The 22,552-nt window shown below is 36.0% G+C and overlaps 1 protein-coding gene and 2 long non-coding RNA genes across 8 annotated transcripts in view; 1 reads left to right on the forward strand and 2 right to left on the reverse strand.

The window, feature by feature from the left end:
* Window positions 1-22,552, reverse strand: part of lilli (AF4/FMR2 family member lilliputian) — a 183,509-nt gene that overhangs the window by 135,303 nt on the left and 25,654 nt on the right. The gene's annotated exons all lie outside the window — the stretch shown is intronic.
* LOC107069605 (uncharacterized) lies at window positions 1,826-21,324 on the forward strand. The gene is made up of 5 exons (XR_016178445.1): window positions 1,826-1,964; window positions 2,066-3,209; window positions 5,369-5,963; window positions 14,092-14,227; window positions 19,345-21,324. It is a non-coding gene; the product is annotated as an uncharacterized LOC107069605 (long non-coding RNA).
* LOC149033455 (uncharacterized) lies at window positions 7,294-12,928 on the reverse strand. Its single transcript, XR_016178446.1, has 2 exons — window positions 10,880-12,928; window positions 7,294-10,794 (listed from the first exon to the last, which is right to left on the reverse strand). It is a non-coding gene; the product is annotated as an uncharacterized LOC149033455 (long non-coding RNA).

Consider the following 22,552-nt stretch of genomic DNA (forward strand, 5'->3'; position numbering starts at 1 on the left):
ACGACGACAACGACGACGCTGACGACGACGACAACGACAACGATGGTAACGACGAAGCTAACGCTGACGGTGCTGACGACGACGCTGACGATGCTGACGACGACGACGACACTGACGACGCTGACGATGACGACAAACGGAGCGTGTCACGCATTCACATATATATATATATATAGATACAAACACTACGACGAACTTTTCTCCCTGTATTATACACACGAGAACACACTTTTACTATAAACGCGCGTGTCGACACCCTCAACACACACCCCCACTCCCAACCCCTGTTTTTATTTCTATTTCTTTTTGTTTTACGAAACGCAACAGAGAGACAAACACGACGATTATTCGACAGATGCGGGGTGGGGGGGGGGCTTGTGGTTGCAAACGAGATAGTTGCAAGAAGAGGGTAACGATAAATGTTTAATTAAAAAATAAATAAGTGAGATATATCACGGCGTAAAGTGCGTTGCCACGCTTAACGTTGAAGGACTATGTCCATCAAGATCATCGATATTTTGTCCAATTTAAAATGTTTATAAAATAAATAAATAAAATAGGGGAACAGAGAGGGGGGAAAAACACTTTTTTTTTTTTATTTATTTTGTTCTTTTTTTTTATGATATCATCGAAGTAGAAAAAAACAGAATCTGAAAAATTGTTAATCGCAAATTTTGTTTGAGCATTTCTTATTGAAAAGACGAACCGAAAATAACCCTTTTTTGTTTTAAGGGATGTATTTTCTTCTTTCTTTCTTTCTTTCTTTCTGTCCTTGTAACGATAGCAGTAGGTGTGATATTATTTGTACGTATAAATATTATGAAAAAATATTATCTCTGATGGTTATTGTTAATATAATAGACGACGAGTAGTAGAAACGTGTCGTTGTCCCAGCAACATCAGAATAATCACGTCCAGCATCATCAGTCCCACCACCATCGAAAACATAGCCGCTGGGAGAAAACACACGGGCATCATAATCGGCGCACGGTTTCACTACTCGTACCGTACACCGTAGAAGAGGAGGTGCGCGCGCGCTCTCGCTCCTTCTCCCTCCCTCCTTCGCTCGCCCCTTCGTCGTCGCGGGAGGGAGAGAGAGAGACAAAACACCAAGAGAACGTTCTCTCTCTCTCGTGCTACTAATCGACTCGGTTCTCGTTTCTTCTTTTCCTTTTACCACTCTTTCCTTCCTTCCTTCCTTACTTCCTTCTTTCTTCCCCTTCCTTTAACCAACAACTATGCGATTTTCTTTCACTTATTTGAAAATCCAATTAGTTACTTTTTGTTCACCTTATTTATTTATTTATTTATTTATTTATTTATTTATTACTAGAAGAACTCTTCAATCCCCTTCCTATATTTTTTCCAATTTATTTCTCACTTTTCCTTTTTTTTAACACTTTTCCCTTGTTCCTTCGTCAAAACTCGTGCTGCTGCTATTCGTTCGTTATTTTTTTCTTAAATTCACCGATTCTTCCAATCGTAGCACATTTCGAACGAACCGTACATCATCAAGCACGAGATTATTCGACGTAGTCTCAATAAGGTTATCCACTAAAATTTCGACGACAACGATTATTGTTAGGACAAATAAAACTAGGACGATAAACGCCGGTCAGTTGCACGCGCGCAAAGACCCGCGCACCCTTCGAAATCCCACCATGTCCGTTACCACTTTTCGACAGTACACTCATTTAATAGCGCAGGCGGAAGCCATATTGCGATCACTGTCCGTGCCACTGTCGGCTGAGCGCCGATCGACGGCGGCGAACCGAGCCGCATGACGAGGAGACGGGAGGGGAAGGGGGCGCTCGTGTTCTCCTACTAAAGACGCCAAAAGGGGCAAGAGAGGGCTGAAGCCGTACAGCCTATTGGTCGAATCCACCTGTCGTAGCTGTCGACATCTAACGGATAAAAAACAAGTGTGGAATTTTACGGTCAAGGGATCTACTTTATCGACCACGGTAAGAGACCTCATGTCCGTTTCTTCCCAACCTTTATTTCTTTTCTTTGCTTCAATTTCTATTGGTTGTTTTTTTTTTTTTTTTTTTTTTTTTTTTACAAGGCAAGGACAGCAAATGACGAGAAAGGACCTAATTGTTCTTCGAAAGGATCTTTTTCTCTACTCTGATTTTTTTTCTTTTTGTTGTGTTGATGTTGCTACTGTTTCTACTGCACACGAGAATGACGTCCAAACCCAACGTCACTTTCAACGTCACCAACGACAACGGACTTTCTATCGTAGTTTCATAAAGCGTGTGTTAAAAGTAGGTCGTCCTGCCTGTTTCAAAGATTTTTATACGACGTATCTATGTGCTATATATATATATATATATATATTTACGCAGAGCCGTGTACGCAACAAATGCTTATTTTCCTTTGTATCTTTTTAATAAGGACACCGAAGATAAGATGGATGGGGTTAGCGTCGACTGTAAGCAAGAACGTAAATCGTAACGGAAAAAATAAACGACATTTAGAATTTTAAATATATTTTATCGTTAGTTTCGGTTTAACTACGGACGTGCCAAAAATAATAATGAATTACAAAAAGAACTAAGATAAATATATAAAAAAAGAAAAACAGAAAATACCGTCCCGATTGCGGCAGGGATTGCAATAAACCCTTTCGTTGTCCAGAACGTTCTTCGTTGTTCAACGTGTCAAAAGAAAAAAAGGGGGCCAGGAATCGAAACACGATGACGCGCGCGCGTACACACTTTTTAAAATCGTGTTTCGTATTCGTTAAACAACGACAACAACAAAAATTGTGATAAAGAGAGAAAAAGAGAAGAAAAACAAGATCATTGCCGTCATCTAACGACGGACGAGACGAATTTACAAAAGAGCATACGTTCGCTAGAAAATAACGAGCCTGGGAAACGTGCCAGGTTACGAAGAACTATCCAAGAGTTTTAAACACACCACTACTGGTGCTGCCTGCTGCTACTACTATTGCTAGTGTGCTATCGGTGCTGGTGCTGGTTTGCATCGGTACTAGAGTGTTAGCTACCCTTCTTTCCTTCACTGCTGTCTCCTTCCACTTCTTCTCTCTTCCTCCCTCATTTCGCCATCCAGAAGAGAACATGCGATAAAAAAAGGGAGAGAAAGAGAGGAAGAAGATTATGCAAGCGATGTTACTGTTCGACTTTACAACGAGAAAGCAAATTGCTAATTAACGAGCCGCCACGAGCTGTTGGATCGAGGCTGTAAGTATAACACAGGATGGGTGTCTTGATTAAACGAAGGAGGTGCCAGCAGCTGTTCGAGAAAATCCAAAAGGGAAAGGATCCTCAAGGAAAAGATTTAACAACCACCACCGTCTGTGAAATATCTACTTAAGTTATCTTTTCTTATTCCTTTTTTTCTATTTCTTCTTTCAATACAAATTTACAAATAAGTATATATACACACCCACAGCATTATATACGTATATATGCATACCTAATTTAAATCACCTTAACTTTTACGTTTCTCTCTCTCTCTCTCTCTTTCTCTTACGCATACATCTCGATGAGAAGAACATTTTCCCTCATTTCTCTGACCCACTAACGGAGAATCTTAAGAAAACGACGACACATGCGCAAACGGATATGCAACAAGTACACGCGCCCTCGATGAGAATATGCGCGGACACGTTTTTACGAGGTTTCTTCTTTCTATATCCCTATGATTTTCTCTCTCTCTCTCTCTCTCTCTCTTTCTCTCTGTATAAACCCTTTTATCCCTGTCCCATTTTAAGATTCCATGTTATTGCAATCATAATCGAGAAATGGTATTATAGCATAAGGGACAAGATTTCATAGGATGTCAACGGTCGTAAAGATTGCCAACTGTAAAAGGACATGCAACAAGTCCTCCTCTCTCTCTCTCTCTCTCTCTCTCTCTCTCTCCCTTTCGTCAATGGCCTCTTTCGGACGTTTCTCCTCCTCTTCTCCTCCTTCTCCTTCTCTTCATCACTTCCTCCACCTCCGCGTCCACCTCCTCTTCTTCCGCCCGTTACTTTACATCATCGGTGACGCACGACTTCCGTTACGTCACGCGACGCCCACTGACGTAACGTTTACTCCAAAGAGCCCACGCACAGACATAGAAAGAGGGAGGGTGGGTGGTTGGTTGTGAGAAAGTGAGTAAAAGAGAGAGAGAGAGAGAAGGAGAAAGAGAAGAAGAGAGATGCGTGTTCCATTGATCGATTCCTCGCCCCCTTTCCCTATCATTCGATATCCCGATCGGATATCTCTTTGAATACTCTTGAACTTCTTAGAACGATCTAAAATACAAAATCGATTTTTATATCTTCAAGGTTATCAAACATTTCGTTATAAAATAAACCATCTATATTATTGATATTATTACGAACATTATTATTTATACAATGTGATTTGAATTGATTGTAATTTGAAAAATTAATCAGATCAATTTTGCGATTGAACAATTTCGAAATCTTTTAATAAATATAATTTTAACGGTACGTTATTATTTCGATTAAAAAAAAAAAAAAACCAAAATCTTGAAACATTTTGTATGAATGAAATGTTTTATAATCGAGGGAATAAAAATAATGGTAAATAATAATTAGTTGTTGAATTATATGGAAAAAAAAATTAAAAAAAAAATACAAATGTACAGTAGTACTATAAAGAAATCAATTGAATAAAATTTGCAAATAAATTCAATGTGAATTTATTTACAATGAATATTATGATATTCGATAATATTATTTTGTTTTTTTTTTCTGTAACGATCGCATGAACGAAGAAGAAGAAGAAGAAGAAGAAGAGGGTTGAAAAGTAGAGGAATGATGGGGGAAAATGAAAAGAACGAAGAGGAGAGGAGAGGAGAGGAGAGGAGAGGAGAGGATACTTCAACGAATAACGAGTCTCGAAATTCTACGTAATAGTTTAAAGGGCAGCCGCCGGTCGGTGGCACGGTTGGAAAACGAGACCCTATTGACGAGAGAACCTACCTGACTCGTTTTAAAACCCCTCTCTCTCTCTCTTATCTCTTTCTTCCACGTGAGCCCTTTTCTTCTTCTTCTTCTTCTTCTTCTTCTTCTTCTTCTTTCTCTTTCTTCATTCTTCTTCTTCTTCTTCTTATTTTTCTTAGAATTGAAATCCATTACATTTGAACGTTTAGTAAGTAACACGATCGATAAAAGTATACTCCAATTACCTTGACATTGAAAAAGGCAAATGATCCAATTCGATGGATTGAAATGCATGATAATGAGAAATAAATAGATAGTAAAAGAAAAAAGAAGAAGAAGAAGAAGAAGGAGAAACGATATCAGGGATCTTAATCGTAGAAATAAAGCAATCCTTGGCTCTTTTCTTTCCAGTTCTTTTCATTTTATTTTATTTTTTTATAGAAAAACAACACGATGATGACGATTCTCGAACTTGGCGTTAAAGGATAAAGTCGAAGTCGAGGAGCGAAAGTGGGCGAATATATAAAAGGAAAGGACAGTGTGGAAAATAAAAAGGGACGACGAAGGATAAAAAGGAAACAGAAAGAAAGAAAGAAAGAAAGAAAGAAAGAAAAGAGAAAGAAGATAGAGAGATAAAGGGGGATAGAGATTGTGAAAAGTAAAGGAAGGTAAAAGAGCATGGCCTTTTTCTCAGCTTCTTTGACCGACCCATGTTCTGTGGCTAGTAGAAAAAGAAAAAAAAAAAGATGAAGAAAAAGATAAAAAAAGAGAGAGAGAAAGAAAAAGAAAGAGAGAGAGAGAGAGAGAGAGAATCTCTTTCTATTGATTTCCTGCCGAGCGTGGGCCAACGAAGGGAGGATTAGGTATTGCTCTTCTTTCTCTTTCTCTCTTTCTATTTTTCTCCTTCGTTCAGGTCACCCTTTTTTTCCTCTCTGTCTTTTTCTCTCTTACAAGCACACTTCTTTCATCCTTCGACACAACACTTATCCTGTAATCGAGCAAGCAGCACTTGGCTGGCTTGTCAGAGAAGCGTAAGGTAAGGGTTTAAGGACACAACTAAGGGATAGCAACAAAGTTAACAGAACCGAGAAGAAAATACGACCAAAGAAAAAAAAAAACACTAAAACCTTTAATGAAAGAAACAAAAACGAATAGGATTGTAGGAAGTAAATAATAGAAACAAACCTAAACGTACTACTACTACAGAGAAAATGAAAAGTGTATGATGGTATGATCACGGTCGAGTCAATTTCAAAAGGAACTGTTCATTTTATGGATGTCCTAGAGAAAACAGTGTTTTTGTCGACAATACTGGGATTAGGTTGCTTGTAGCTTAGTAATGGAGACGGTATTAATAGTAATGATGGGGGTGGTTCCAACAGTATAGGCCTGTTAACGCTGCCGTTGCTAACTGACTGGTAATAATAGTAGTTGTAGTGTAGTAAAAGATAGTAATAGTAGTAGTGACCGTGGCATCAGCGTGTTGCGTTGGCATACCGTCCAACACGAGTCTGCTCAAGAGCCATATTGATAGTAGGAATTGGTAGTAGTAGTAGAAGTGTGCTAGAATAGTAGTAGTAGTTATAACATTGACAGTGGTGGTGGCGCTGGTGCCACTGATGATGGTGGTAGTAGTGGTAACAGTAGTAGTAGTAGGCTTGCGTACAAGCCTCGTGACGTCAGAAGCCGCCGAGTGTAACCCATGAATCCACACCTCAAGCATCCCTCTTTCCACCATCACCACCACCACCATCAGACTCGACCCTTTACCCCTGCTACGTCTGCTGCTGCTGCTGCTGCTGCTTCAAACGTAGCTTCCTTCGTTCTACATCCATCGTCATTTTTCGTCTCGTCGTAACCACACCCCACCTTTCTTTCCCATTCCACCACCCAGACCCCTCGTGTCTCGAGACACTATCGGTAATATTACTTCCATATATGCGTCTAAGCAATTAATGAAGTCATGCATGCCCTCATCAAATTATTCGCGTAAGAAGCTAACCGATAATATAATATGTATTGGGATATATTTTCGACAACACTTATTAATTTTTATTCTCATCTGTTTCACGTATTTAACCGATAATCAAATGTACGTTCCCCAATTTAGACGATAATACTCCAATGTTTCGTTATTAAGGAATTAATCAGAGAATAACGATACCAAATTGAGAATCATGTTTCCTCAAATGACTCGTTGTTCGTCGATCATATATAAATCGATACTAATGGGCATTCAGAATATACGTTAATCGTATCTCTTTCATAATTTATAGTAAAAAAAGTAAATTATACATTTTACTGAAGATCTATAAAAAAAAAAAAAACAGAAAAATTGATAATATGATTAAATCAACAACAATCAACACTTCGACGCAACTCTGACACAATTCTAAAGCATGTAAAACTCGTAATTATATTCTTACCTAGAACTCACACACAAATTAGGATAAAAAAAAAGATTACGTAGAACGGCATATGGCCGATAATATGTCAGAGACATTATTTAAAAAAAATATCTATATAAAAAAAAAAAAAAAGATTCAATATATCGCATTATATATTAATTCATTAAATTATACCGATATTAAAGTAAACACATGTATTTATCATTTTAATGAAAAAAAAGAAGAAAAAAAAAGAAATTAAACATTTTAATTAACCGTTAATGCTATGCGAAAAATAAACAAGAAAATAATCATAGATTATCTAAGTGTCGTACGAAAACAATGTGTATGTAAAAGCAAAGTTTTCAGATGGTTATCACGAACTCTTCAGAGATCTAACCCAACCATCATTATCATCGATAAAGCAATGATATTAAAAAGAAGAATTATCGGTTGGTGTTGGGCCGTTAATCGATTAACCTTTATTTATTCCGTGCTACGATAACCGCGACATTGCGGAGCCAATAGAGACACGATAACGGACTGGTCAAAGGAAAGGAAATTAAGTTAGATAATGTGGGACGTTCATTCTCGTTACGCGACTCGATTACCATGTAATAGGAAGTATAAGTACGACACAGTTACCATTGTAACTATATATATATATATATATATATATATATATATACACATATACACATGTAGAACATGCATACAAGAGTTTCCCTATTTTTATCACGGTTACTTCAATTAACTTACATTATTATTCATTCACTCATTCTCTCTCTCTCTCTCTCTCTCTCTATCTCTCTTTCTCTTTCTCTTGTAAAGAAAAATGTTCTCATAACACTTTACTTCTATCTTGCAAAGTCAAATAAACAACACAACTAAGTAAAGTAGAAAAGAACTACGTAACAAACTTCGATTTCCCTTGAAACATGTTCAATTCTCAGCGTGAGAAGATAAGTTTTGCATAAACGATTAAACACGAAAATATATTTCGTTCGTTACTATTATCACTAAAGCGATAATGTATTTGGTCTTTATTTATCGAATTCAATTTGATCGCGATTATTATTATGCGATGATACACATAAAAGAAAATACAATTTTAGACGTTGTAAATAATAAATGGTAAGCTTTAAAAAGGAAGAAAACAATTTTCTAGCCCTATCACATATTATTTATTGTATCGTATTAACGTCTTTATGATAAACAACGTCGATGGATAAAGTTACATCTTTAAAAAAGAGAAGAAGAATAACGTGGTATGGTGGTATTCCAATCGATTTCAAAGTTTAATAGATGGATACGCATTTTTTTTTTTTTTTTTTATGGAAATCGTTTATGGAAAATTACTTTTGAATATCATTTCATTTTAAATATGAAGATGAATTATTGAACAATACGAATTATATCGCAAACCGTGTTCTACTTTATTTTGATTTGTTTTTTTGGCTGCTGATTGCGTCAGGGTTGAAAATTGGAGTGATGGGGCGTGACGGGGGAGGGGGGGAGCACTGGGAGGGTAGGGAGAGGGCTTCAAACGAATAAAACAGGCAAAGGGTCAGCGTCTTCGTAATGCTTCTTCGCAAGTAACGTGTTATCGATTAACAGTAAATCGTAGAGAGAGAGAGACTTGCACAGATGCGCGACACGAGTTGACAGAGGGTTAGGAAGATAATACGTCTATATCGGTGTGACTGCACATTGATTTAGTAGTGGTTAACCAAGTTCCTTCCCCTAATACTATACTCGACAATGACTCACCCCGTTTATCCCTATATCGATATAGATCCTTATTGATAAGGTTTGATCGCGAGAGAATGCAGGATCGTCAATTAAATAAACGTAATATCCCGTCAACGTAAACTCTTGTCAAGTATCTTTATCCTATCATCACAATTTTCATGTACCAACTTATGAAAGTTGAAGATTTGTCGGCGGATTTATTTCATACAACTTATCAATCTCACAATAAAAATTGGTGTTATTTTTGTTAATTAATTCATGAACTGTTTATAGGTTTTACTTTTTTATTTAATAATTCTTGAAGGAATCTTTTAGGAAAGGTCAAATAAGAAGAAAACAAAATTGTAGATAAAGAAGAACTAGATAGAAAGTTTGGTTTTCCAAATTTGTTACAGTTTGGGATTGTGGAATGTAAAAGAGAGAGAGAGAGAGAAAGAGAGAGAGAAAGAAAGAATGAGAGTGAGAGTGAGACAACCCTCCATCCCTAACATAGAAAAGACATTTTGTGCTGCTACTCGTCGAGTATATGGGTCGAGAAATGCCGTGCGCCTGCTAAATATATATCGGCGCGTGCACGCGCACACACACACACACACGCACGTACACACATTCTCCATCCCTATCCTTTTCTTTTTCTTTAACTCGCTTAAAGCTTCACACTCACGCATGCATGCATGCACGCACGCACGCACGTACGACACCAACCAAACGAGAAAACGAAATGAGAGAAAGAGAGAAGGCATTTCTCTCTCCTTGAGAAGGCTCGTTTACCTTTCCACACCAAAGAGAGTGAGAAAGATAACGACTAGATAAATAATTATTATAAAATAAGAAGATTTTAAGTGTAATAAGCAAGGACAAATAATAAATAAATTTGTGTATTTTTAAATAATACAAAGATAAATTGTCTTTATTCCAAAATTCTGTCTACAAATTTAAAGAGATTAGATATTTTTCAAATGTCCAAAAAACAACAACTATTCTTTCCTTCTAATATTTTATTTTATTTTATTTGATTTTATTTTATTTCATTGTATTCTATTAAGATTCTATTTTATTTGATTTTCTGTCTTTTTACCTCTTTTTTTCTATTTCGCCTACTTTTGTCTACTTTTCACACAACAAGCTGCTTCTTGACTGTTGCTAACGTACAATGGACTCTCAACATCGAAAAAAATCGATTCGTTAACCTGTCACGAGGAAAAATACCTTTCCTCTTTATTCTCTTTGCCGATTGGGACCTATAACAAATCTTTCAGTGATTTACAATCTTATCCCAAATCTGCCCAATTGTACTTTTCTTTATTCTTCTTCTTCTTCTTCGTCTTCTTCTTTCTTATCTTAGAATGAATCATCATGGCCGATGATTCTTTTTTTATTCTATTAGGAATCATTCTGTAGATTGTAAAAATTTGTGTTCATTCTTTTCTCGATCCCTTTGTCCTTTATAACAATAATAAACTATAATAGATTTTATTTTGTAATGTTATTTCTACCAGAGTTTTTCTGTAGCTTAGAAAAATTTGTTCATTCGTTTGACTTATATTATTGATGATGACTATCATCCTCATCCTCATTATCATCATCATCATTATCATCAATGCATACTTCTAACGTCACGAACTAACATAATTCTTAGAATCCTTTTTTTTTGTGTTTTCTTTTTCTTTAATTTCTTTTTATCTTAAGGAAACCATTTTCTTGTTCACAACATTATTCAAAGTTTGACTAAATATTAACGACAGATGGTAACATTAGAAAATAATTCTAACTTAACTTTCACGATAATGAATATAAAAACAGATTTACTTACTTCTTCGTCGAAGAAAAATATAAAACACCATTTTGTTTTTTTGTTTTTTGTTTTTTTTTCGTACGAAATATACAAACGTGATTTGTCAGAAGAACGTGTCCTACATTTTGACGACGGGTCAATTAAATCGCTCGACGCCGTCTGGAAATCGTCCAAGTGCGACGTGAGACTAGACTTCATGATGATAGAGAGAAGAATGATGATAATAATGATGATAATGATGATGATGATGATGACGAAGAAGAAGAAGAAGAAATAGAGAAAAAAGAAAGACAAGACGAGGAGGAGAATACGAAAATGAGACAAGGCAAATGTTTCATTAATACGTGGCGCTATCGTTTAACTCGAAGTTAATGGAATGAAACTCAGAAGATACTCTGATGTGAGAAAACGATAAGATCGTTTAAATGAAGAAAGAAAGAGCAAGTGAAAGAGAAAAGAAGAAAAAGAAAGATAGAGAGAGAGAGAGAGAGAGAGAGAGAGAAGTAGAAGAAGAAGATTGAGAAGAGAAGATGAAGATTTGAAAGAGAAAAACAAGATTAAGAGGATGAACGAGAAGTAGAAGTAGAAGTTTAAAAAAAACAAAAACCCCCCAAAAAAAAAAGAAGAATAAGTCAAGGTCACATGAGGGAAGACATCTTTAACGATCGAGTTATCCTTCTCGCTGTATATGATTTTACCGACCGTTGGTAACTGATTTTACGGTAGGAGAGAGAGAGAGAGCTATGATCGTATTCCGTGAAAAGTGAGAGACGAGTTAAAGTTATTCTCAATGTGTGAGTACGGGGCGTACGCACGCGTGCGCGTGCGCATACGAGTGTAATATATACACGGGAGAGAATCCAAAAGAAAAGAAGAAAATAAGTTAAGAGAAGTAAAGAGAAGAAGAAGAAGAAAAGAGAAAAGAGAAGACCGTATAGATGGCCTGTTCTCTTCTTCTTCTTCTTCTTCTACCTTTTCACTTTTTACCCCCTCTAACTCAAGGGAGTATATAAATGAATTATCGATAAGGTCGACTCTCGCACGAAGGTCGTTTCTTGACCTTCGATTTTCCGTTCGTGATCTCGAGCTACGAAAATAACGAATCCGTTAGAACTATCCTTCTCTCCCTACGTAATTATCCTACGTAATTACTCACTGGATAAAGTATCACGAAGAAGAAGAAGAAGAAGAAGAAAAAAATATTAAGAAAAATTACAACTTAGAAAGATAAATAAATAGAAGCTTGCAAACTATTAATGTTAATATATGAATGTTCGTAATTTTAATCTGTAGAAAAAAATAATTTATCATCATCAACATTCTAATGATTGCGTTGCATGTAGTTATCAATGAGGACAACGTAATACATTCTCATTTGGACGATTTAGAAATCGTGCTCGTTTTAATCGTTCCAATGATCTGGGTCTTAACGATTTTTTGCTTCTTTTTTTTTTTACACGAACGGTGAACGCAATCTCGACTCTTCGTCAGAGTTGTTGTTGTCTTCTTCTTCTTTTTCTTCTTCTTGGTCCTTATGCGTTACAACAAGGCAAGAAAATCAGCTAGCAAGCTAAACAGCCAAGCAAGCAACCAACCAACCAACCAACCAACCAACCAAGCAGACTTCGGTCGAACCACCGCCGGTTCATTGGCCAGGCCACTTGTCGCCTTGAAGCCAATCGCTTCGTTCGTACTCCGTTCGCATTCCGCATGTAATACAAGTCGTCTCGGCTGCTGATAATTTAATAACGCCTCTGTAATTTACGATCGAACGATTTTTACTTCCCTTGATCTAAACCCCCCACCCCACCCCCACCCCACTCCTATATCATTCTAACTTTTCTTATTTTCAAATCATAGCTATCGTACTTTCATTAGACAACCCATATGGTTCCTCCTGTTGTTGCTGTTCATGCCTCTTGTCAATATTATCATGAAATTTATTATTCAACGAAAAACATTCTCGGTAGATCTCAATTAATCTTTTTTCCTTGTAATTCTAATTTTCTTCTTTTATTTTTTTTTTTCATCATTCTCATGAAAAAAACCATATGCTTGTTGTTGTTGTTGTTGTTGTTGTTGTTAATATCATTATGAGATGAATTTATTGAACTTTGAATATATTACAATTTTCATGACTTTTATTTATTCAATTGTTAAAACAATTATTCTTACTTTTTTTTCCCCCCGTCCCCTTATTAATCCTTCTATAAATCGTTTTCATTTAAAACAATTGTTATTGCGTTGTTGTTGTTGTTGTTGTTGTTGTGTGGTCTTGTAATCGTTGGTTGCTGTTATTGAATTGATAAATTTTCACGAGAAAGATTTAATGTTAAGTTCGACGTGAAAGGTCGATGAAATTTCTAGGACTTTTCCTCTCGATTTTGTTGCACGTCGTCGGCAGTCTTCGTGACGACGACGACGACGACGACGACGAACATCTTCCTTTGACAAGGAAAGCTTGTTCGAGCGAAAAATCGACTTATCGAGGGAGAGAAGCTGTTTCCTCCGAGACAAAGAGATAACTCCTTCCCCCTCCTCCTCCTCCTCCTCCTCTTTCCCCACCCCGCCTACCTTTTTTCAAACTCCTTATCAAAGATGGTCCGATATCTTTATCTTTGTCTCTCTTTTCTTTTTTTTTTTTGTCTTTTTTACCTTAAAATTCGAATTGATAATTTCGTAAGAAATGAAATATATAATGTGCCCATAATTATGAAAATGGTCTAAAAATCATGTATCTCTTGTTTTTCGTGATATTTAAAGAATTATATATTTGAACACTAAATAAAATCTCTATACAATATTGAAATAACAAACAGACACTTTATTATTAATTGGTTCATTTTTGACAATTACACCAAATTGGGGTGAAAATTATATTGAAATTTATTTAGTTTAAAATAACGTTGTGTGAAATAACATGATAAACTCAATAAACTCATATATATATATATATATATATATGTATAAAATTGTCAAACATTTACGAATGAATTTAAATAAATTTTTAATACAATTTTCGCTTTTCTTTTTTTTTTTTTGAATATTTTAAATGCATACGATAGTGTCCGACAAATTCTTACTATCCCCATTCCACCTTTCATTCGTATTCTAATTTTAGGTTCTTACACGCGCATAAGTTTAACACAAGCGTGCACGCGGAGAACGTATGCGTTAAATTTCCTCTCTCTCTCTCTCTCTCTCTCTTTCTCTTTCTGTCTCTCTTTCAGGTCTATCTATCCAACGATGGCGGAACTTTCACTTGGTCGACGAGGCGAACGTAAACAAAGCGTGCTTCGACGACGTTCGCACGTGACAAATTTATGGAGATTAGCGAGCGGATGGTCTTGATCGATGTTTGAATAAGTACGTGAGTAGGTATCTACTCATTCTAATTCGTAGTCGGTACTTTGAAGGTTTGATTTACAAATTGAATCTAATCAAATAGTAGTTAGCGGTATAATTGATGACAAAGAGAAAGAAAGAAAGAGAGAGAGAGAGAGAAACTACACAACTTTGATGAGACAGATTTTAGATTTACTACGTTATTAACATTTACCAATTTTTTTCTCCCTGTGTGTTTTCCCCCCTCATCCAAGAATTAATTCAAAAGAACTTTGAGTTGGTTAAAAAGTCACAGAGTCCAATTTGATTTGTAAAAACGATATCTATTTTAAATTAAAACAACAACAACAACAAAATCAGTCCGAGTATTTCCGTAATGAGAGCATGAAAATAAAATATGAATCTTAAGGGATTCTCTTCAAGCACGAACCACCACCACCATCGGAAGAGATTTCCGTCCCCTCCTGGCGATTTTCTGCTATTAATAGCTCTTTTCCATGGATTACGGAGTACAGAAAAGAAAAGGAAAAGAAACGAGAAGAAGGGACAAGAAAAAAAGAGATAGAATGAGAGAGAAAGAGAGAGAGAGAGAGACAGTCAGAGAAAAGTCCGCCTACTATTAGATCTCGCTGTTGCATCTGGATAGAAAAAGGGGGAGGAGCAGCAACAACAACCAAAGTAAAAGGAACACCAATCGCCGACAAAGGCAATGGCAACAGCAATAGCCAACAGTAACGGCAACCAGCAACCAGCAACCAGCAACCAGCAACGGCAACAACGTGCAACACGACGTAACGCAACGGGAATTACCGACGTAACTCGTCACACGTGCTGAATATTTTCGTTGTACCGACACGTCCGGAATAACCCGACGACGGGGAATTTATGGAGGATTCTCTCATCTCTCTCTCTCTCTCTTTCTCTCTCTCTCTCTCTCTCTCTCTCTCTCTCTATCTATCTATCTATCTCTCTCTTGCAAAGCAGGACGCAGAGTAAGAGGGAGAATGAGAGCCGACTTCACTATCCACCTTCGTCACTCACACTTACGAGAGTAAGTGAGAAAAGGGTGGGGCGACTATAGGGTGGGAGAGAGGGGGGAGGGAGGTGGGGGAGTGAGGGGTGAGAGGATCGGCGCGTCGCTGGTATTTACAATTCTCCTCGTTGCGGCAACGAAAGAATCAGAGAAATGAGAGAGTGAGAGTTGGACTGAGAGAGGGAGAGAGAGAGAGAGAGAGAGAGAGAGAGAGATAAAAAGATAGTAGAGCGAGTGAGAGAGGAAAGGTTAAAGGGAGGGAAAAGAGAAGGGACGAAGCATCCTGAGAGGCTGCTACGGATCGATGCCGTGTTATCAAATCACGTTCTCTCCTTCTCACTCCCTCTCTCTCTCTCTCTTTCTTTCTCTTTCTCCTCAACGACGAACGCGTCGTCTCCAGCAGAGCAGAGACCCTTCGAACGTTGAACAACCCTACGACGAACCTTACGACGAACCCTACGACAGCCGAGAGACGCCTAAACGATCGAATAATGGCGCTTCTTCTTCTTCTTCTTCTTCTTCTTCTTCTTCTTCTTCTTTTTCTTCTCTACTTCTACTTCTACTTCTACTTCTACTTCTACTTCTTTTTCTTCTTCTTCTTCTTCTTTCAAGCTCGTTCAATTATTTCCTTGAGAAATATCTTCTACCTACTCGTACAACCAACCAACCAACCAACCAACCTGTCGTCCGCTTTCTCCATATCTTCCTTTTACTTTTAATATTCTTTTCTCTCTCTCTCTCTCTCTCTTTTCCTTTTTGTTTCTCTTTCTCTTTTTTTTTTTTTTTATCATATTATTATAATTGTTATCATGTTGTTTTTTTGTTTTTCTACTCTTTCTTTAATAGATTACAAGTAGTTACTTCTTAATGAACACCTTTTAACTAACACCTATCCAATACTACCCCGGATTCTTTGTTATCAACAGTACATTTTGATTGTTTTTTTTTAAACATGTCATCCATCCATTACATTTTTATTAAACATTCTCACATTATTTGTTTGATTTTAATCATCACTGACAGGAAAACTAGTAATCCAACGTGAACTAGACGGCCACATTGATTTTATTATATATTATTATTATTATTATTATTAATATGATTGATTTTTGAAATGTTTCTTAAACGATTTGGTAAAGTAATAAAATTCGATCATCGACAAATAACACGTTTCTTCAAACGAGTTCACGAAAGTCAGGGAGAAACGAAAGCCACACGAGTTGTCGACGAGAAAGTTGGTAACCTTAACAGACTCTCCTCAGGTACTCTATCAAATTGCTGCTGTTGCTGTTACTGCTGCTGTTGTTGTTGTTGTTGTTGTTACTGTGCCGAAGGCTGTGGGAGCTTCTTCTCTCTTGTGTCACCTTTTGAATACGATTAAATATACTTGTTGTTTGTGTTTTATATACATTACATTTTATATTCATTACCATTTCCTCACCTGTAAACTTGAATAATTGAAAAACATTTCCTATTTATGGTTTCTCGGTGCTCATGCAGAAACACGCGACCACTAACGTTAGGGAAGGGAAGGGGAACTTTGAATACAATAAAAGAAAATTTGGTTGGGTTTTTTTTTTAATGTTTTTTCTAAACAATCCCCGCCGCCATTGAGTAACGCGTAACGTATCTCTCAATATTCATTATTCATACGCAAAGTTTCATATCTAAATTCTCAATTTGTCTCTACGGTTGTTTTGATTAATCAAATTATTAACACACGTCGAATACCTTTTATTATCTATTTTTTTAAATCGTTCGAAATTATATGAAACGTAAAATTCGTAACCGTAAATCGTTCTTAAATAATATCTATGTATATATACATGAAATAACAATAATACAATCGTAATATAAATGTAAAAACCATCCACGACGACTGATCGAAATTAACCGCGAAAAAAGTATTACGAAATAATAATAAAAAAAAAAAATAATAATAATAATAAAAACCAATAAGGTTTTTTTTTTATGTAAGATCATAGAGATGAAATATATTCGAACCTAAGAACATTTATTCGGGGAATAGAGAAGGTGTGTGTGGGGGGAGGGGTAAAGGGGGAGGGGGAGGGGTAAAGGGGGAGGGGGAGGGGGATATAGAATTAAGGTAACAAGACGATTTAACAAGGGAAACATAGAAGAAACAAAGTTGGAAGTAAGAAATGACGCCAGGCGTATGCCACGAGACCAAGTAGAGTAAGGAAACTCGTTGAAAGTCGAAAGATAACGTCGATATAGTTTGCCACCGAAAGGAGGAGGAGGAGGAGGAGGAGGAGGAGGAGGAGAAGAAGAAGAAAAGGAGGTGGAGGTGCAGGAGGAGGAATAGGAGGAGTGGGAGGAGGAGGTGGAGACGATAAAAGCGGCTAGGGATAACGAGAGCGGAAACTTGAGTACTTATACGCGAGACGAACCATAGGTAGGTAGGTCGTTCTCTCTCTCTCTCTCTCTCTCTTTCTTTCTCTTGTTAAAAAGCAGGTGGATAGAATTCCGTGAGGTAGTACTCGCACGGGAAAAGAAAACGGTGGAGGTGGAGGTGGAGGAGGAGGTACGAGGATCTTCAAACCGGATGATTCCCACAACACCTTCTTCTTCTTCTTCTTCTTCTCCTCCTTCTCCTCCATAAGAATGAAAGAGAGAGAGAGAGAGAGAAGACTTAACGGAACTCCTTCTACGCTATCCTGACGTCACATTAAGAACCGAAGAAGCAACGTGTTCTCGTCATCGTCGTTGTCAACGAGAAATTCAATCGACCCTATTTCTAGTATTCGATACGACCAATACAACAACAACAACAACAACAACCCATATTCTCTCGATATAGAAATACGATTTATTTTGTTTTGTTTTGTTTTGTTTAATTTCCCATCGATTTCATCGTGAAAGTAAGAAAATCAATGAGAGAAATGTTTCTCTATGTAATAATAATAATAATAATAATAATAATAATAATGGTGATGGTGGTGGGAGGGTGTATGAGTGGAGGTTAGTTTATGGGAATAATTTGTTGGGTAATCAAAAAATTTGTAAAAGAAGACAAGAAAAAAAAGAGAAGAAGTATTAAATCAAGATGGGACGTATGTAATTATTACAAACATAAGAATAAGAAAAATCGTTGCAATGGAAGATGATTGGATTAGCCCAATGGGTTAAGAAAAGTAGTCTGATGTTAAGTTTCTAAAAGGGGGAGAAGTTTTGTACAGAGCGACAGTTACGCTTTAATAATAATGATTAAAGCCGGCGGTCATTGACGCTCCGCAAGAACTCAGTGACCTCGAAGATACCGAACACCAACTTGAAGAATACCATTTGGAATTCGGATATGACGCGAAATTATATTATTTTCTTTTTGTTATGTTTTGTTTTGTTTTTTTTTTCGTCTCGGTTGATCGACTGTAATACGTAAGAAAGAGAGTGAGAGAAAAAAGTGGGAGAAAGAGAGAAAGAGAGAAAGAGAGGGCAGTTACTTACTATGGGGGTCGGCCAAAATGTAAGACAATAACGGGTCTTCTCTTCCTCCCGAAGAACCTTGAAACCAATTTTGACCGTTCCTCCCACTCTACCAGCCCACCGTCCAATTCTATTTTCTTACGTATATTTCTTTTTCTTCTTTTTTTATCTCTTTTACTTTTTCTCTCTCCCTCTCTCTCTCTCTTTCTCTATTACTTTTACCATGCCCAATTTTCCAGTAAAATTACGAATATAATTCTTCGAGGGCAAATTCCGGTGAAATCACGAACGTTTTCGTTATTTGGTGTTGTGTTGTGTTTTCACTTCATACTCGAGATTCCACACTCCGATAAGCTTTCTTCTCGCTACCCAAGTAAGCCCCGCCTGCCTCTCCTTATTTAATAATGTTTCTACTAAAACGTATGTATCCAAAAGTACTTATGAAACATATTTACATAAGTATGTCTAGTATATATAAATAGACTCAAAGTTGGTAAAAAGAGGGCTGGGGTGGGGTCGAGGTGGTTGGGGGAGTCAACACATTATGCATAATTTTTTTATTCGAAATAAGAAAAGCTTTTGTTGAAAGCTTTGAATTGGAAGAAAAAGAAAACGATGAAGTGAACGAATGAGCATGGGTTGCTTTGCTTACAAATAGGAGGTGGTCGAGAAGGAGTACGGGGCAACTACTCATCGGACTCTACTTCCGGAAGCTACGGAGGAGGAGGAGGAGTTCGTTGAATGCAATCTCGGTCTGGCTGGTAACGAACGGCAGGAAGAGAGATCGACGATGTCGATGTAATTCGAAGGAACTTGCCGGTGACACAATGTAATAATAAAACTACTAGAAGTTATTTCCAAACTAAGTAGGACTAATATTTACAGTAGTAACAGTAGTAGTAATAGTAGCCATTATTGTGCTAGTAACAGTAGCCTGGTGCTAGTAGGTAGTTGTGTAGTTAGTATTGGGGTAGTAAATAGTTGTGTAGTTGGTATTGGACTAGTAGGGAAGTAGTAACAAATGATATTGTACTAGTTGGCAGAAGTAATTGTTATTGTTCTAATAAAATTTATGATTACGATATTAGATAGTTTTAATTTGAAGGAACACAATGGTGACACAATATAATAATAAACATACTAGGAGCTATTTCCAAACTAAGTAGGTGACACAATGTAATAATAAAACTACTAGGAGTTATTTCCAAACTAAGTAGGACTAATATTTACAGTAGTAACAATAGTAGTAATAGTAGTCATTATTGTGTTAGTAACAGTAGCTGGTGCTAGTAGGTAGTTGTGTAGTTGGTATTGGACTAGTAGGGAAGTAGTAACAAATGATATTGTACGAGTTGGCAGAAGTAATTGTTATTGTTCTAATAAAATGTGTGATTGCGATATTAAATAATTGTAATTTGAAGGAACTTTTTTTTTTAGATAATTTGTATTGAATTTTTGTGTAGATAGTTGTAATTCGAAGGAATTTGCCGTTGACACAATGTAATAATAAAACTAGTAGGAGCTATTTTTCCAAACTAAGTAGGACTAATATTTACAGTAGTAACAATTATCAGTAATAGTAATCATTATTGCATCTAGTAATAATAGTTGGTGTTAGTAGGTAGTTGTGTAGTTGGTATCGGTCTAGTAAATAGTTGCGTAGTTATAATTGGGTTAGTAGATAGTAGTAACAAATGATATTGTGTTAGTACATGGAAATAATTATTATTGTTCTAAACAAAAATTTGTGATTACGATATTAGATAATTGTAATTTTTATTGTGCTAGCAATACTTTGTTGATTGTATTATTAATAGTAGTAAATGCTATTATGCTAATAATCAATAGTAATTATTATTATGTCAGCAATGTTTGTGCTCATGCTAGTAGTGTATTTGTAATGATGTGATAATGTTGGTGATTATTGTTACAATATTAATAATTTTCGCGATATTAGAGTGATTGTTGTTGTGCTAGTAAAAGTGATACTGGTAATGGTAATATGAGTAAGAATAATAATAAAGATAGACACTCAACAAATGTGTTTAGAAGTAGGCTAAACACGATAAACTGAAGCGATACGTTATATTGTAATACGTTGAGATTGCTCTCAACGCTCGAGAATGACTTCGAAAGTGTTTAGAATACTTTCTACGAATCCTAATTAAGGAAACGTGGCTAACCTTTCGCCAACAGAAACTCTTGTCCAAGAGACAAAGACAAGATAACACTTTAACGATGATTGATTCGTTAATTGTGCGTTGACAAGTATATTCTAATTACGAATAGATAACAATTTACATGTTTTAACCAATAAACACGTTAATAGTATAATCATTATATTAATTACATGCGAAAATATAATTATTATAACACTTTTATTTCTATAATTATTCAAATTAATCGATTAAAATTTCGTTTAATAAATAAATAAATAAATATAAACAACGTTACAAGAGCAACGAAAAAAATTAAAAATCCGGAAATATTTTATATAACATTTCTATATAACTTGATAACGTTATATATTACATATATACAATAATATCATGTAAAATCAGATAAAAACATTAAATGAACTATAAGATTTTTAACCGTAGGAAATTAAAATGATAATTCACAAAAAAAAAAAGAAAAATGAACGAACTACGAAAATGAAGTTCGATGTCAGGAATGGGCGTTTTAGTTAGAGTGGGTCGATTTTAAAATCACATCGAAGTGGTTAATCTCGAGCACGTAGTAGAAACGGAGTGCCGATGATGAAGAAAGACAACGAGAGAAAAAGAGAGAAAGAAAGAGAGAGGAAGAAACTTTTGAAGACGAAGAAGAAGGAAGAGGTGGTTGGTGGAGGTGGAAAAGGAGGTGGAGGAGAAGGAGGTGCACGCGGCGCATACCGAGGCCGTTCCATCTATCTCTACCCCTTCCTTCCATTGTTTCTCCTTCATGTCTCCTCCTTTACTTCTCGACCATGGTAAGAGGCACGATGCTACTGTGTTACATATTTAAGCTACCTTCACACCAAAACTAACTGACTGACTTTACTTCCTTCACCTCCAACCTCCATCACCGAACTTCATTTTTTTCACTACCACCATCTACCATGACAACACAACTTACTCCTCTCCTTTCTTTTATCTTTCTCTTATCCTCTATTTCTTTTCTGATTTTTTTTATTCTTTTTTTTTTTTGACGGGGGTTTTTTTCTTTTTTTGTTACGGTAAAGTACAATGGCGACTTGGCCGATCGAAAACGACGATGCAGAAAAACGACATATCCGTAGTAACACTTTCACTCGTATATATACATATATATATATATATATGTTCTCAAGAAACAAAACTTGGAAACTTAGAAAACTTGGCTTAGCAATAATAACAATAAGAACAACAATACAACAAAAAGTTGTTGTTGTTGTTACTGCTACTAACAACTCTACTTTCAATTAACATACCTGCATTTTTTGTGTACTTTCCTTACGTTTTACGTACAAATTACGTTGTTGTTTTTGTGTGTGTGTCTCTCTCTCTCTCTTTAATACGAGAAAAATGTATTGTATACCAAATTAAAGTAATCATATTCTTCTTCTTTTAATCATTTGTAAAACATAAAGAAAATAATAATAATAAAAGAAGAAGATGAAGAATTATTTTCCTCGAGTATAAATAACCATATACACCACATGTATTAATTATAATTTACGAGCAATTTGAATTTGCATCAATAAAAGATTCTTAAAAGAGAAAAACAATATTCTTGTATTCGCGTGTCTTGTATTTAAGTGTAGTTATTATAATTCGATGTTTTGATATTTCATTTTAAATTCATTCATTACATCAAATCAATTGTTCAGAAAAATAGAATTTACA

The sequence above is a fragment of the Polistes dominula genome, unplaced genomic scaffold (genome assembly GCF_049000335.1).
Source record: "Polistes dominula isolate Pdom_NZ unplaced genomic scaffold, Pdom_raw_medaka contig_373, whole genome shotgun sequence".
Classification (NCBI taxonomy): Eukaryota; Metazoa; Arthropoda; class Insecta; order Hymenoptera; family Vespidae; genus Polistes; species Polistes dominula.